The sequence below is a fragment of the Leptonychotes weddellii genome, chromosome 9, assembly GCF_054177405.1.
Source record: "Leptonychotes weddellii isolate Sample4059 chromosome 9, ASM5417740v2, whole genome shotgun sequence".
Lineage (NCBI taxonomy): Eukaryota > Metazoa > Chordata > Mammalia > Carnivora > Phocidae > Leptonychotes > Leptonychotes weddellii.
The window spans coordinates 125,900,679-125,918,402 of record NC_138377.1 but is presented as its reverse complement, the minus strand read 5'-3'; the positions used below and the strand labels follow the sequence as shown (position 1 = coordinate 125,918,402).

Genomic DNA, 17,724 nt, shown 5'->3' with positions numbered 1-17,724 from the left:
CTTCCAAAGGTCCCCTCCGGTACTTTATTTTTCTAATCCGCGGTGGATGGAGGAGGGGGGTTGGCGAAATAGATCCGAAAGAGCTTTCGGTCCTATTCTTCGCGTAATCGGCCGGGCCACATCCATTTCAGCGTGCAGCCGCACTCGCGGCGGCTTCCCCAGCGACCTGAGGGATAGCACAGGGGGTGCGATGGGGGAGGGGTTAGGTGAGCGCTTATTCCATTTCATTTTATTTTATTTTGAGTGTTGCCATAATTACTGGGGCCACCCCTTGCGCCCCGCGGTCTGGCTGGCGAGCCGCTGCCGGGAGTTTTCTGCAAATACCCCCCAAAGCCTAAAGGCGGGCTTCAAACGCAGGCGCCAGGGACCATGGGAGCCTTCAAATAGCTGCTCTGGCGCAATGATACCTTAATGATAGATTTTCCGTTCTTATTTTTAGCTCCCGCTCGCCTACACAGTTACACGGCATTTGTCCGAGAACGTCACAGCGCCCGCATGCTGCACCGGGAGGGCGCGCGGGCCTCCGGGCGAGCCGGGGCGCGGGAGGGGGAGCGCGCACAGCCTCGTGCCGCAGGGAGCAGCGGCCTCCCTGGGACCCGGCGTGGCGCCCGGCCCGGCCCAGCCCGCGTGCAGCGGCCAAGGGCGGCCGCGCAGCCCTGGAGAGAGAGGGAGGAAGGAAGGAAGGAAGGACGGACACCCATCTTTCAGCAGCGAACCTGCGGGCACCCCTCCCCCCGGCGCGCGCGCGCGCGCACACACACACACACACACACACACGCTCACACACGGGCGCGCGCACACACACACGCTCACACACGCGCGCGCACACACATACACCCTGGTCTGGCGCAAGGGAAGGGAATCACGCAGTCCTGGGTAGGCCCGCGGAATCCGCGAAGAGAAGACACCCGCCGTGGAGGAGTTGGAGCGGCCCCAGCCCTGGGCGCAGTGGCGCAGGCCTGCGTTCCTCTGGTGGGGAGCGCGCTGGGGAGGGACTGTGTTAACCTTAACCTGCCCTCTCAGTGCCCAGGCTCCGGGTGCGGGGACTCAATGTAAGGAACCAGTGAGACTGATTTTCCTTCGAGAATAATGAAAACGAAGTGGGAAGATGGCTAAGCCTCTACATTCAGCCTGGGTTGTCCCCAGAGGGACCCGACACTGTGACCACCTTTACTTCTTGTCTGCCCTCCTTATGGAAGCAGAATTTCCAGGAGTGAGGTTCTTCACCCAAACTCTTCTATCAGGCAGAAGGAGACAGAGGCTGCGAACGCTTTGGGGCAGGGGCTCTCTTGTGAGCGCTCCAGGTCAGTGAAGTCGTTCCACCCCTGCACAACCCAGGGCAGGAGGCTCGCCCCAACCCACCAGCTCCATTGTGCAGGTGGGGAAAATGAGGCACGGAGGGGTTGAGGGACTTGCCCAGAAGTGGCAGAGGTGGGGTTTGAGCTGGGTAGTGTGTCCCCAGGGTCTGTGTACAGCTGAGTAGGTGGTCCCTGGGTTGGGGGCGGCTCTTATCCTAAAAGGGGGCAGGATCTCTCGGGTGGGTCAGAGCCCAGGCTGGGCCTGCATGGCAGCTGCTGTGACAGAGAGACCCATGGTACCTGAATTTGAACCTGGACGGCGCCTCGGAATCACCTGGGGATGTTTGACAAGTCCGTGTCACAACCGGCCACGAGTGGGCTGTATATTTTCATGTGCAGCGAAGTTAGGGAACCTGAGTATCCGGCAGAACCTGTGACCCTGTCATATGCTCGTAGATCACCGGGGGTCTCGTTAGGCTGCAGATTCTCCTTGCCCGCGGGGTCTGAGGGTGCCTTTGCACAGCTCCCTGCTGATGGGCCTTGCTCCACTGCGCACCAGCTCTGGAGAATCTAGAGCGCTTGGGAGGTGGGAGGAGATGGGATGTGTTCATTCATTCATTCATTCATTCATTCACACGCTCCTGCCCCCCCAGTGTTCATTGGCCCCTTAGTCTGTGCCAGGCCTTGGGCTGGGCCACTGGGGACGGAGCGATAAACAAAACACAGTCTCTGCTTTGTGGAGTGTAGGCCTTTCCCACAGGAGGAAAACCATCTTCCCCTGAGTTTGGGGAACAGGTGTCTGTAGATAAGGAAGCAGGAAGGAGAATTAAGGAGTATTTTGGGGAGCTGATCGGCGCACTTAGAAATGGCCAGCCAATCCTGCTGAGTCCTCGCAGGGGGCATTTCTACCGGGCTTTGCACAAACTCAGCTTGGGCGGTGGTCTGTGGGTCTGACTGGCCTTTAGGCCTGGGGCTGGGAGGACACCTGGGGGGGGGGGTTGTCGCCTGCTGAGCAGGGCAGCGTGTACACGGGAGGCCTCTGTGGGAGGACAGCTGTCACAGTCAGAGAAACTTGGCTCTTTTGACAGTATGTTTAAAAAAAACATGGAACTTCACGTCACCTAAAAAAATGAAGAATTAAGTATGTGGAGGTTTGCCCAGGAGGGTTTGCTGCTCCAGCCTGAGCTCAGAGGGTCAGCTCCGTCAGCCGCCCCCCACCGGCCCCGTGCGTGCAGACACCAGGGATTTGCACCGTGACTTCCCAGCCAGTGAAAATAACCATGTTATTCTGATGGTAAGTATAATAAGGCTCTTTGTAAAAATGAGCACAATATAGAAAATACAAGCATAACTCCTTCTATATGTATGTACATATACATACATACATACATATATATTTTTTTGGTATCTAATCCTCTTGACTTTTATTCGATGCTAATCTGTTTACCAAAATGGGCTTCTTGCAATGCAGGCTATCTGAAATCTCACTCCGGCTCGCCTCACTTAGCGGTGTGTGGGACCATGTCCTCATATTACCGTGAATTTGATGAATAGATTTTTCATGGTTGGGCATCTAGGTTGTTTCCGATTCATAGTTTTGGGGAATAACACTGCACTAAATATCTTTGTGTATACACTTCCCTCCCTTGGGAATTCCTGTGTATACACTTCCCTCCCAGGAATTCCCTCCCTTGAATTCCTGAAAGTGGCCTTTCTAGGTTAAGCAGTGTGCGTATGAAACATGGGTACATATTACGCTAGATTTCCAGAGAGGTCTTTTACTCTGTGCGTGGCTGTCATGGGCGGACGAGCCACCCACTTCACCCACCTGTCACGCCTGGATATCGAGAGTCTCCACCTCTTGAGCATTGCCCGTTTGGGAAGGGTAAAATGATATCCCCTTCTTGTATTAATTTGCACTTCTTTTATTGCTTGAGAGATTCGACATTTTTAAATGCTTATGATCTTTTGCATTCCTTTTGTGCGTTTCTTATTAACACCTTTTTTCAGATGTGTTAATATTTTTCTTGTAGATTTGTCACCGTGTTTCATATATGAGGGATATTCACCATCGGCCATCATGCACCTTGCGAATAATTTCCACAGTCTGTTGCTTGTCTTGAATCCTGAATGTATCTACTATGCCTAAATACCACACATGTCTTTATAGGGGTTGTAAGAACTTTTACAATTTGAACTGTACACAAATCTTTTTCCTTATGGTTTCTGACTTTGGACTTCCCCTACCACCCCCAGGCTGTGTCCCAGCTCCTTCAAGATTGAAACATACTTGCCCATACTTTCTTCTCTGTTTTTATATTTCATTTTTCCATGCATAATTTTAATTAGGAGTTTATTTTTGAGAGTGAGGCTGGGATCTGGTTCATTATTAATTTTTCCTGATTTCCCAAATGTCTGGTAAGTTGTCCCAAAACCACTGGTTTGAATAATCCAAATTCAACCACTGATGTGAAGTAGCATCTTCATCGTACGCCAAATTCTTAACTATACTTGGGACCATTTCAGATGCTAGTTTTTGTCCTGTTGTTTTGTCTGTCTGTCTGTCTTATACCAGCGACACCTGACTTTATTTCTTACTGCTTTAATATCCACTTTGAGACCTGGAAGAACAAGACCACCCCCATCACTTTATATTTTTAAAGTGTTCCTAAATATCTTTTGCATTTATTCTCCAAGATTAATTCATTACATGTCAATTACATCTGAATAAAAAAAGGTTAATTCATTATTCATTTTATCAAGTTCCAGAAAAGTCTCATTGAGGTTTTTACGGGAATTACATTGAAAATATTAATTTAGGAAGAATTAATATTTTATGATATTTTTGTCTTCTTATTCAAGAAAAGAGTGCATCACTCCAATTTTCGTCCTTCAAATTTTTCTTACAGAATTATATACATTTCTTTATATTTGTCTTGTACATTTCCTGTTTATTTCTGAGTATTACATTTTGTCATTTCTAATAAAAATATGATATTTTTCTATTTTTAAAAAACTGGACATTATTAGTATATAAGAAAGCTATCACCATTTCTATATTTGTTTTATAAGCCACTACTATCTTTAATTCTTCTTGTTTTTAAATTTTTAATTTATGTGTTCGGGTTTGCCAATTAGGCACTTGAAGTACATTTCACAACAGATAACTCCCATTTGACCCTGGTGGATTTTTACATTATCATTGTTTTATTTTGTTTGTTTATCTCTTCTTGAGTCAATCCTGGTGATTTATAATGTCCAAGATCATTTATTTACATCTTCCAATTTTTTATATAGACTGAACATTTACTTACAAGTTTTCTGATTTTCTCCATCTGTGTTTTCCCTTTCTTAGGTACCGATTTTCTGTTTTAAATGATCTGTCTTTCCTTGCAAAGGTTTTAATTTTATTATCCTTGTTGTTGAGACTTTAAATTTATTTGTTAACTCTATCTTTCTAGTTCGTTAACATATACACCTGTGTCTTTATTAAACTCTTTCTTCTGCTTTCTTTAGATTTGTTTGTTATTTCCTTCAGTTTCTTGAATGCTTAATTTATTCATTTTTACTATTTCTGGTTAGTATTTAAGACTATGCCCTTTCTTTTAAGTGCTGATTTTTTTCCAGATCCAATGGGATTGCTATATAGTTATAGAACAAAAATACATTTTTTTCTATATGTTCTATAGATAATGTGTATGCCATATAAAATACATAACATATATTTAAATATATTAAATATAATATATAATCATATCATACGTGGTTTGTACTCTTCCTACATTTGAAATGCATTGCTGTTTTTCTCGGGCCCTGTCCGTGGTCAATTTTGTGACTGTTCTCGGGGTCCCGGGGAAGAGGGCACATACTCAGTTTGATGAATGTCTAGCAGCTCATTGCACTCAATTCTATTTCCCGGGGATGAGTCTCTAATTCTGGTTTGTGTTCAGGGCAGTTGGCAGCCATGCACAGAAGCTGAGACGTGTCTGGTGGTGAGTGAGCACCAGGGCTGGGGAAGCCGACGCTCGCAGTCCCGTGTCCCCGTGCAGTCCAGGCCCCCGGGGACTCGCTGGAGCTCAGCAGCAGCAGGGCTGGAAGCAAACATAAAGGGCCTCTGAGCGGCCAGAAGGAAAGCCAGTGGCATGTGCTGCAACGCCCGGACTTAGCAGGCTCACGCCCCGAGGCCCTGCCCGTGCCCTCCGCACGTACGCTGCCCTTCACCTCCGAGTGGACTTGGTTATTAGGCTTCCTGGCGCATCGAGGATTAGGAGGGAAAGTTCACAGGTGAGGGAGCCAAGTACACGGTTGACTGCGAGTTACAAGAAGCAGCAGTCCGTCCTCCCTGAGCAGAGCACAGAGCACAAGAGCCCGGCCACCCGAGTGCGAGTCCGTGCCTGGCACCTCCTGGCGCCACTCTGCTCTGCTCCAGCCGGCTCCGGCCCTGGGGGAGGGGGTGGCAGCCGTCCCTGGTCCCAGCTCCATCAAGGGCTTCTGGCTGGGTTTGGCCCGAGAGACACGTTTTCCTGGAGGGAGAGGGGGTGAGGTGGCCGTCGCCTCCCTCCTGCCCTGTTTGATCTCTAGGTCCCAGGGGCCTCCCTTGCTCCTCAGGACGAGGGGTGGTATTTACTACCTGGAAGAGCATCGTCTCTGGTGACTTCCTTACCCCCAGCCCAGACATTTGGAATTAGTCCCTCTAATATACTTCTCTCTCAAATGATCCAATTTGGATATTCTCTCTGTTTCCTAAACCCTAACAGATGCAGAGCTGGTAGGAAACTGGGGAATAAGTCAGTCCAACCCCCTCATCTTTCCATTGGGAAGTGACATGCTCAAAGTCACACAGGAAGTTCATGGCTAGCTAGAAGCAGAATTCGGGTCTCTGGGGTCTTAGCTTGCCTTTCTTGCCTCTCCACCATCCTTTCTTTGGATCAAATTTTGTTACATATATGGGGCTAGAATTGACTTATAAACAGGCAAGAATATGAAAAGTAAGTCAAAGATTTACCACCCCCTTCACTGGAATCAGGCCCAGCTAATCTGATCTTTTGAGTCATTTTAGGGGAGTGGGAGGGAAAGTAGGCATATGTGCTCTGCATCTCATTTTAATTCGATATTTTTCTTTTTTCCCCCTTATCCTTATTTTCTAATTTTTTAATGAAAAGTTACTATAGTGAACAAATAGGACAGGGACATGTACAGACTTTTGAGAGATGCTCGCGGGTAAAAATTTCTGGTGCTTGAAAGAGAAAGCAAATCTTCAGCTATTTGCAGAGTTCACCTCCCCATAATGGCACAGTTACAGAGATTTCCAGAATATTCTGGAGGAGAGGTTTTACTGAGTTGCTAGGTGAGGAATAGTTCCCAGCCCTGTATTGATTCTTTGGGGTAGGTTTGTTGTGCAGTCTAAAATGAGAGAAGCTTTTAAGAAAGTGGATTCAGAGAGGAATTTTAAGATAAAAATATTATCATTAGGCTGATTTGCTGTTTTCAGTCAAAAAAGAAAATCAATGAAGAAATTTTTTTCTTAAGAGGGAGGTGTCCAAAGTGGGTAAAAATAACTTCTCAGTATGTCCGCACCCTCCCGAATCTAATACACTGCACGGTTCCTTAAACTCGTTGGGAAGGAGCCCAAATGCACTGAGAATGAACCCCCAGGTCAGCTTCAGGGTCTAGTTGGTGTAGGCTGAAGTCTCTAACAAACGAATCCTAAAGATGGCAGCTCAAATTCAGTCGAGGTTTGGTTCTCTCTCATCTAACAGTCCAGGATTGCTGTACTGTCTTCAGGCTATTCTTACCGCAACTGGGTATTGCTTATCAACAACAAACATTTATTCCTCACCGTTCTGGAGGCTGGAAGTCCAAGATCAGCGAGCCAGCATGGCGGGTTCTGGTGAGGGCTGGACGTTGAGCCTGCTTCCCATTCAGCCACACGCTGGCCCCCGAGTGGCTCCCCACTCGACTTCCTACTTTGCCCTGACCGTTCCTACCTCCCCCTTGCAGCCCCTGCCCAGGTGCCGTAGCTGGCTCCCTGCTCCTCCAGGGATGTCCAGGGCCCTGATTCTCCAAGGCTCAGGGTGCCGCCTGACCTCATCAGGCTCCTTCTCCTCGGACAGGTTCCTGGCAAGTAGCAGATGGCACATTCTGGGTAACAGGAGAGTTTACTAAGAGGACCACTTACAAAGCTGAGTCAGGGTGTGGGGAAGCCACAAGGGGTGGCGCAGCTTCCTGGGGCCAGTAACAGTGGGGTGCTGTTTCCACACTGGCCGGAAGGGGCAGGGGCTAGAGCCAGAGACAGGGCCAGGGGCCCGGGGCTGTCACCTTCAGTACAGGGACACACACAGCCCACCGTGATGGGGCAGAGTGAGAACTGGGGAGTCAACACCCCAGTTTCTCCCTCCCCCCATCTCCTGCTTTATTTCCTATTGGCTAAACCCAGTAGATAGGCAGGGGGCTGGGAGCCTGCCAACCAGGTCCCTAAAGGCCAGCTCCTGGGACGCAGAGCCGGGTGGGGAAAGGTGGTGGGTGAGTGTGGAGGAGCAGGTGCAGGTGGTCCAGCAGCATCCTCGAACCAGACCCACGTGTCGCTGGTCCTCTGGTGAGAGCATGACTGCACAGGGAGCTCAGGCTCTGAGGTCTGGGGTGAGTGGGGGCCCAGGGAAGACCACGTGCACCCTTTTGGAGTCCCGCAGTGGTGATGCTTCCCTGGCCAGAGCTAAAGGTGCCAGGGCTCAGGGGTAAATCTGCTGGGCCCAGGCACCCTGACCTGCAGAAGGGCTCAAACTGGTGCTGAGAATTCTCTCCCTCTGATGCTGCTTTTCGTCCGCCCCATGGGTCCTCAGCTTCTCTGGCCTTGCTTTGGGGCTGACGCGCTGGTCTTCACCAGCTGCTCACGGGGATGGGGGGCGTCGCTGGCAACTCTCGCCCACTTGGGCTCAGCATCCCGGCCACTCTGCCTTGGACTCCTCCAGAGCAGGCGGCGTTCACTGCTGGGCTTCAGAAGACTATGACGGCAAGAGTGCAGGTCGGGGCTTCATCCCAGTGCCAAGCAAAGGCCAACGGAATGGACGAAAGGACGTCTGTTCCCGCACCTGTGATCACACATCTCCTCCTCTGGCAGCAACACGTTCCCACGTCTCAGTCCACATGGTTCAGAGGAAGAGTGACTCCACCTCCAGCTCCAGGCCTGACCAGTCAGAACGCTCCATCCCTCTGGTCTTCCTGAATGGACCAGGGATGGTCATGTGGTCCAAGCCAGGTGCTGGGGAGGCTGAGACCACGTGATGTGAACCCGGGCGCAGCGGCAGCCTTCTTGCTGCCATGAGTGAGATTCCAGCCCACGTGAGAAAAGCAGAGATGGTGGGTGGAAGGAAAGAGACTGGGTCTAGATGGTGTTATTTAACCGAATGGATCCAGCTGGACCCGAATCTGCTCTTCAGTTAAATTAGCCAGCGAGCTCCTCCCCCCCGCCCCTTTTTTTGTCTAGACCAGTTGGATTTTCTGGCACTTGCATCCAGAAGAACCTTCGTTAGTAGAGCTGAAAGCAAGTGCACAGAATGGCTCTGCCTTCTGGGTTTGCCACGTGCGGCTCAATCTGGAGACATCAAGTATTGACGTGGCCGATCTAGGAGACCACTCTCCCCACTGAGCCTATTCACAGTGAAGAAAGGGAGGCCCGGGAAGGGGGACAAACTCGGAAAGGCTCATGTGTCCACCCACAGCGACTTCAGGGTGTCCACAGGGCCTGGTGCCAGGTGCCAGTGGCTGGCAGGCTGCATCCCGCTCTGCACCCTGGCCAGTGTGGCATATTGTGGGAAAAATGCCCTCCACTCCTGGGGAAGGATTTCAGAGCCTGACAGTGGGATGCTCCGTCTAGCGTTTGACGACAGATAAGACAGCATATGCGAGGGGCCATGGTGTGCAGGAACCTGAGGGCAGAACCCAGAGCTGCGCAGAAACACAATCTGAGCTTTGGATGCCCCTGTATTTTGTTCTGGGTCACTGGCTGCCGCCTGCTGACTGTCAAGGAAGAAGGTTGAATCTGCCGGGGTATTCTTATTTGCTGGGGTGAGTGGATATTCGCCTGCGACCTGGGCCCTCCAGTTCTTAACCAGATATGCAGTGAGTCACGGATCCAGGCGGGAGGTAAGAGGTTTTTGTTTCCACTTGTTCAAACCCTCTGAATCCTCTTGATGTTTGCTGGCAAGAATTTCAGAGCATGGCCTCTTAAGTGCAAGCATGGGCTTTCTCTTCTAAGGGAGGGACTGGATCCCACATTTCTGGGTGCTGACTGTGGAAGGGCAGGAAGAGGGGAGCCTTGTGCTCCCTCGAAGGACCAACACTGTCCTCCCAGCTGTGTGGGCCCCTGGGGTTCACTCCTGAACGGCACTGGGTTCTCGTGATGTCCAGAATGTGAGGGTCTTCCCACCGTCATATCTTTCCTTTAGCCCGAGGGTTTACCTTTCCCTCCACCTCCTCCCTCTGTCCCCAGGATTCTGACATCTCAAAACTGAGCTTTCTAGGTTTCTTTCGTGGTCATTCCTCGTCAGGTTGCCAAGTGCACAAGCAGGTGTCTTCCTAGAACTGAACTTCAGTTTTATTTTGAGCCCGATTTTGATGGGAGGCAGACAGTAAATCCAACTGGTTCGGGTTTTCAGTTCATGGAGTCCCACTTCTCTTTTCTTTAGTGTTGTGTGTGACCGCTGGGCGGTGGTGGGCCCGCCCCCTCCCAAGGGTGGGAGGCCTTCGACATCAACAGTGACACTCCGAGCATCCATGGAGATGCTCTTTGTCCTGTTGGGACTGTGGTCCCCAGTACATGGGCTTTTCAGACCCCGCTCTCTCCCAGCAGCTCTGTACCACCTCGGGCAAGGGACATTTGCCTGGCTTACCCCTCCTCTATTTTGCTTCCGGGGGAGTGGAGAACCCCCAAGCTTCCTTGGATGGTTGCCTAGACACCCTACGGAGTCAGCTCTGCACTGCTGCCCTAGCCCCATGCTGGGTGGGGGAGACCCCCGGGAGAGAACCCGTCTCCCCAAACTCCACCTGGAAAAGAGGCGTGGTGCCCCCTGGGCTGTAGCATTTCCCTCGAACAGATCCAAGGTTTCTGCCGTGTCCTCTTTCATGGCGCTCGGTCCAGGAGTGTGGGGGGCGCATGCCCACCGTCTTGGGGACCCACTCCACCTTCTGACTCTCCTGATTGCCTCTGAATTCTCCCCATCTTCCAGCCCAGGGATTATATAATGGGAAAAAAAATATTCAAAAATATACACTAGCTTGAATAATAGTGGTGAGAGTACTTGTTCTCACCATGTTCTTGATCTCAGCGGGGAGAGCATTCAGGCTTTCACCATTAAAGTCTAACATTAGCTGTGGGTTTTTTTGTTTTTGTTTTTTTAATGGATGTTCTTTATCAGGTTGAGGAAGTTCCTTTTTATTCCTGGTTTTCAGAGGGATTTTGTCATGCAATGCCAAAGTGTTGAGAATTTCTTCAAATATTTTTCCACATCAGTTGATAATAAAATGGGATTTTTCTCCTTAGTCTCTTAATAGGGTGCATTATTAACGTGGTAGATTGCTAATACAGTTGATGGGCTTTCACATACCGAACCAACCTGTGTCCCTGGGGGAAACCCCATTTGGTCCTGGTGTGTAATTCTCTTTATTTGTTGCTGGTTTCTAGTTGTTAATATTTTATTAAGGATTTTTGCGTCTATCTTCATGGAGGAGACTGACCTGTAGTGTTCCTGGTTTTTTTGTTTTTTGTTTTTTTAAAGATTTTATTTATTTATTTGAGAGAGAGAGAATGAGAGACAGAGAGCATGAGAGGGAGGAGGGTCAGAGGGAGAAGCAGACTCCCTGCCGAGCAGGGAGCCCGATGCGGGACTCGATCCCGGGACTCCAGGATCATGACCTGAGCCGAAGGCAGTCGCCCAACCAACTGAGCCACCCAGGCGCCCAGTGTTCCTGTTTTGACTTGTATTTGTCTGATTTTGTTATCGGGGTAATATTGGTCTTATAAAGTGTCTTCTCTTATTTTCTGGAACAGATCGTGTAGCACTGATGTTAATTCTTAGCAATTCAACATAGTACTGGAAGTTCTAGATAGCTCAATAAGGCCAGAAAAGGAAATAAAAGTCATACAGATCAGAAAGGAAGGCATAAAACTTGACCTGTTTGCAAACAACATGATGATCCACATAGAAAATCCTAGGGAATCTATAAAGAAAAAATAATCTTTGAAGTAAGAAGTGAGTTCATAAAAGTTGCAGGATCCAAGATCAACCTATAAAAATTAATTATATTTCTATAAAATGGCATTAAGTACACGAAAAACAAAACTGAAAATACGGTACCATTTACAATTGCTGTAGGGGGCGGGGAGGGAATAGTATATTAGTCTGCAGAACCAGGGAGGGGCTGGTGTAAGTCCCGGTCTGCGTCCGAAGGCCCGAGAACTAGGAAGGAGCATCAGTGTCCGAGGGCAGGAGGAGACGGAGGTCTGGGCTTGGGCAGAGAACAAATTCACCCTTCCTCCACCTTTGTGTCTTAGTTAGACCCTCCGTGGGTCCGATGCTGCCCCACCCCCACTGGTCAGCGTGATCATCTTCACCTGGTCCACTGATTCAAATGCTCCTCTTTTCCAGAAACACCCACACAGACACGCCCAGAAATAATGTTTTACCTGCTGTCTGGGCGTCCCTCAGCCCAGGCACTGTGACACATAAAATGAACTGTAAGCCTATAAGCCTAGAAAATTAGCTATAAATAACTGTCAGTTCATTACAAGTCTAGCAAGATACAGGTGTAGGACTTGTATACTTAAAACTGCAGAGGCCGATGACAGGCATCTAGAATATCGAAATGGTGGCCATGGCGCTCATGGCCTGGAAAGTTCATTAATGCTAAGATGCCGGTCCTCTCCCTGACTGACAGGAGTGATGCAATCCCTATCAACGTTCCTACAAGACTTCCTGTAGTACAGACAAGATAACTCTAAAATTTACATAGGAAGGTAAAGGACCTAGAATACCTGGAACAATTTTACAAAGAAGAAAGTGGAAGAAGTCAGTCCACCCAATTTTAAGATGTTACATAGCTGCGTGATGTTGGTGGAGGGAGAGTGACATAGACTAGCGGAACCGAAGAATCCAGAAATGGACCCAAACAAGCTCAGTCAACTGATTTTTGAGAACAGTGCAAAGATGCTGGAGCAGTCGACACCCAGAGGCAAAAATACGGACTTCGATAGAAACCTCACGTTGTGTACAGAAAAGGTAACTCAAAAAAATGGATCATAGGTACAAATGTAAAACCGTTAAACTTTCGGGAGAAAGCAGGACACAGGGCTTGGTGAAGAGTTCTCAGGTTTGACAACAAAAGGGCCGTCTGTTAAAGAAAAATCAATACTTTGGACAGCGTTGAAGTCAAACTTGATTCTGTCAAGAGGAGAAAAGGACAAGTTCCAAACAGGGAGAAAATATTTGCAAATCACATATCTGACAAACGATTCACATCTAGAATATTGTGAAAAAACCTCCCAACACTCAGTAGTCAAGCAACAAACAACATAACTGGAAAACGGACAAGGACCGAGAGGGGATAATGTGCTGAGGAGGGCGTGTGGATGGCCAAGAAGGCCTGGCTGGTGGGGGGGTGCCTAGTTGGGGGCAATGCCAATTACCGTGATGAGCTGTCATCACACACCCATTAGAACAGTTAAAATAACAAATAGTGACAATACCAAATGGTGGCCGGGATGGGGAAAGACAAGATCTCTCCTACGTTGCTGGTGGGAACCAGGAACGGTGCAGCTACTCTGGAAGAGTCTCGGGCTTTCTTACAATTTTCTGTATGTGCTCACCACACGACTGGGCGTTTATCCCAGAGAAATGAAAACTTAAGTCCATGTAAACCTCTGTCCAAAAATGCTTACAGCAGCTTTGTTGCCATAACCCCAGGCAGGAAACCACCAGAACGTCCCTTGGCGACGTTGACCAATGGTGCTGTGTTCCTGCTGTGGAGTTCTACTCGGCGATGAGAAGCAACAAGCTGTTGATTCACCCAATGACCCGGACGAACTTGGAGGGCACTCGGCTGAATGGAAGCAGCGTGTGAGCGTTACAGAGCATCCCCAAGGTGACAGAACACTGCGGGTGGGAGACAGGGGAGTGTGGCCAGGTTTGTGTGTGGGAGGGATGCAGTTTGGGGTTGGACTCCTACTTTCTGGATCCCGCGTTTTTCTCTTTCTTGTTTTACATTCGATACCCAAAGAAACGGTGTGTAGGAAATATGACATTCAAGGTTTGGGATGTCTGAAAGTGCCTTTAATCTGCCATTCCTCCATTGATAATTTGGCTGGGGATAGACTTTTAGGTTGCAAATGATTTTTTTTTTAAAGATTTTATTTATTTATTTGAGAGAGAGAGCAAGCACTAGCAGGGGGTGGGGAGGGGAAAGGCAGTGGGAGAGGGAGAAGCAGGCTCCCCGCCGAGCAGAGAGCCCAATGTGGGACTCAATCCTGGGACTCTGGGATCATGACCTGAGCCTAAGGCAGACGCTTAACCGACTGAGCCACCAGGCGCCCTGGTTGCAAATGATTTTCTTAGAAAATTTTGAAGGCGTTGTGCCACTTACTGTCAGGAACACCGAAGCCCTTATGGTTCTTCTTCCTTTGTCATCTGGTTGTTTTGGGGGTTTTTTTTGTCTGTTTGTTTCTCTTGGTCTTCTTTTGTTGCTGATACTCTGAAAGTCCACAGTAAAGCACACTACCCACGCTTCTGAAATTCAAAACAGCTTTCTCTAATATCTTTGCAAGGAGTTCCACAAGTGTACTTTGTAACTCAAAGTGCCCAGCCCCACCGTGGACTCACAGACCCCCTCTGTGTTTACATTAGTTTTGTTTTTGCCTGAAAGGTGCTAACCAACCCATCCCCACTTGTACACCCCCCCCAGACTTGGCTTTAGACGCCTAGCCAATGGAAACCTCCTCCAGGATTCCTTCCCCGATTTCAACTGCCCAGGCCAAGAGTACTTCCTCTCCTCCTCTGAGTTCCATAGTGCTTTGTGCAGCCACAGTAGGAGGGGGATTAGGGTAGCCACCTGTGCCTGTTTGCCCAAGACCAAGGGGCTCACAGGACCCAGGACTTGGGGTGCTAAAATTGGGAAAGTTCTGGGCAAACCCAGATGGGCCTGTCCCCGTGTGGGGGCTAGAACATGGAGCGTGGCAGACAGAAGATGCGCAGGAGAATGCATGGACGGACCAAATGGCCTTGGGCCTCTTTGACCCTCTGCATCCAGATCTGCGAAATGGCACTCGAGTCAGCCTGGCGAGGTCCCGAGGACAGTGACAGCTCTCACATGGGGAAGCTTTTTGCAGATGCGGTGCCATGGGAATGTGCGCTGTGCTCGCATTCCTTCCCGTGGTCTGTTCCACGGGGGCGCATGTGAATGCTCGTGTCGTTTTCCCTCCTGGACCCGGAAACCTGCAGGGATGAGCCCCCACCCCCCATCCCCCCCATAAATCAGAGGATGGGCCATTCTTTGCAGCGGTGTGAATTTGCATCCCAGCAGGCATGTGCAAGAACAACCAGTATTTTATTTTTGTAAATCAAATTAAAAATGGGCATGAGCTCCCAGTCCCTGCGGTTGAGTCACTGCCGGGAGCAGCTCCTCGTTAGGGTGAGCAGGGACGGTTGGCACAGGCCAGAAACGTCAGCAGAGCTGTGTTCTTCTGTCCCATATGGTCACTACTGTGGGCTTACGCTTGAGCCCAAGGGGGAGAGTCCGGGGGAGGGTGGTTCCTTGGCCTCCACCCCGAGCCAGGCTCTGAGATCGTTTGCAGCGGCCTGGGTTTCAGTCCCTGGTACCCACGGGCCACCCAGGGGAGGGTCCCGCTCCTCTCCACCCGGGCGCTGCACGCTTCCGTGCTCCTGGTGTGCAGTATTACATCGGCTTGTGAGAGCCGGCTGTTGGCACCGCCCTTCCCAACTTCCTACGTGGTGCCTGAAACCGGCCACGCAGGAAATCTTCACAGCACAGAAATCAGTCCACGCCGCAAGTCAGGACCCAGCCCCACGGCTGAGAGTAGGGGGCTGGCTGTTACCAGCGCACCTCCCGCCACACCGGCTCCCTGTCTCTGGGCTGGGTGGGGTGCTGAGCCTCTGCCCGGCCTCCCAGACCCCCTTCCTGTGCACGACAAGCCCTTGTGTCCAGAGCCCAGACTTGAGAAAACCCACCCTCTCCTCGTTTCCCTGGGGCAGATCCCCGGAGGCCTGCTGGCTCTCTGGAGAGAAGGGGGGGTGCCTCTCCTTTTGGGTTTTGCCACGTTCTCCTCCAGCCACGTCTGCGGCATGGTGCTCTGGTCCCAGCGGAGTGAGTGGAAGCTGGGGTCCCACTCCGGCCCCCCGGGCGCCCCTCATGCCTGCCCCCACGCACACCGCCACGGGGCCTCGCTCCCCTCTCTGCTGCACCGCCCGACCTCTCGCCTTCGGGAGCTCTTTATGTAACCAGGCACTAAATGTTCCATCTTGGACGCTGACTCCAAGGAATTGCTCATTTTCAGATACTTATGCCTTAAACCGAAGACCAAATACTGCTGGTTCCTGCCTCCTGTCTCTTCACGGCGTCATTAGTCGTTTTCAGGAGCTGCGTTCTGTAAGTGGATCTGCTAGCTTGTCACTGCTGAGTTCTGAGTTACCAGTGACACCTGAGGAAAAGCCCAGAATAGCTCCAGCCAGCCAGCAGTGTGTGTGCAGGGAGAGAGGAGACTCACGGATTTACGGGGCACCGTGGGGCTCTCTTCTACAAACCCCAGCAAAAGCTTGTATCTTTGTCCAAGGAGGTACGAACACTTTGCTGCTTATAGATCCTTCCCAGCTCTCCTGTGAGGAGGACGCCAAGCAGAAGTTGGTGCTGTCAGGCTGCAGATGGGTACAACCGAGGCACGGGACAGTCGTCACAACTTCAAGAAAATTAAGTTCTTTATAAGTAGGAGCTCTGAATCCAATAGATGCAAGGGAAGTAGTGAAGTGGGAAGAGTGAATCATGTGTTCACACATTCATTTATTCAACAGGCTTCAGTGAGCCCCTGTGTTGCCAGGCTTTTTGCCAGGATGGGGAGAGATACAAAGATTAATAAAGCAGGACTCCCACTCTCAAAAACCCTAAGTCTGGTTGAAGAAGCAGATGCTTCAGCAAATAATTTCAGTGTTATATGTGCAGGGCCGCCCTGTACAGTTGCTCAGGTGCTTCACTGCACAAATGTGCTTGGCTGAAGGGGCAAGTGGGACCTGAAATCTAGCCTTAGTCTGCTGGCCAAGCCTTTGCCCTGGTGAGGAGCAGGGTCTGTCCAAGAAAGGGGTACCTTTTTCTGGTGGTGAAAAATGTAGGTGAGCTCTGCTGTAGCCATGGGACCCTAGTCCCACATTTCTGTAGCATCATCTCCCATAAACCATTCCAGGTACTAATCACAAATGGATGGCAGACCCTGTGCTCCCTCCCTCCCTGGGCCTCAACCTCCCCTCTGCAGTGTGGGGGTGAGCCTTCTTGTACCAGTCTAGGTGAGCGTGATTTCTTGCAGAGAACCCTCGGGGTGATGATTCCTGCCTTTACTCCTGTAGGTGTGATATTCAGTAAAGGAAGGATATTCCAAAGGGGGAGTCCTGGACTTTAATCAGGACAGAAGGGCTGCCTGAGCCCCTGTGCCCAAAAGGTGGAGTACGTCATGCCCAGTACTGGAGACCATTCTGGGGGCAGCGTGATGGAAGTACGGGGCATTGGAGGTCCGAGGGGTGGGGATGGGTGTACAGAGGTCTGCAGGGGGCCCCCACAGACTCCAGCTTGTGGGTTCCAGACTCCTGATGTTTCTTTTTTTTTTTTTAAAGATTTTTTATTTATTTATTTGAGACAGAGAGAATGAGAGACAGAGAGCATGAGAGGGAGGAGGGTCAGAGGGAGAAGCAGACTCCCCGCTGAGCGGGGAGCCCGACGCGGGACTCGATCCCGGGACTCCAGGATCATGACCTGAGCCGAAGGCAGTCGCCCAACCAACTGAGCCACCCAGGCGCCCCTAGACTCCTGATGTTTCTTTAAGGAAAAGGACAGACTAAGAAGTAGGCATCAAAACAGGGACCGGGTCAGCATGGACACAGGGGGCAGGGTGCAGGGGCCTTGGGGACACTTGGCACAGCCTTTCCTGGGTCTCAAAGGGGTCAGGCACCTGCTGGGCCTGCTAGGACCCAAGGAGGCCAAGAACCGGGGCAGGGCGGGAAACCGCCCTTGACCGAGATAAAGACAGCGTGGTGCTGCGGACGGAGCTTGGGCAGGGGCCAGCCAGACACCTGGGCTCACCCCAGTCCCAGGACCGTGAGCCTGAGTGCCTTTGGATCCTGCCCAGGCTCCATTTTCCCTCAGCGTCCAAGATGGAACA

The 17,724-nt window shown here is 50.5% G+C and overlaps 1 long non-coding RNA gene across 2 annotated transcripts; it reads left to right on the top strand.

Annotated features, from left to right (window-relative positions):
* The first annotated feature begins 2,395 nt into the window (after positions 1-2,395).
* LOC115945106 (uncharacterized) lies at positions 2,396-17,056 on the top strand. Of its 2 annotated transcripts, XR_004079584.2 has the most exons (4): positions 2,396-2,592; positions 5,249-5,582; positions 13,256-13,433; positions 15,859-17,056. It is a non-coding gene; the product is annotated as an uncharacterized LOC115945106 (long non-coding RNA). The 2 variants fall into 2 exon arrangements; XR_014148245.1 differs by lacking the exon at positions 15,859-17,056 and having other exon boundaries at positions 13,256-14,394.
* Positions 17,057-17,724: the final 668 nt, after the last annotated feature.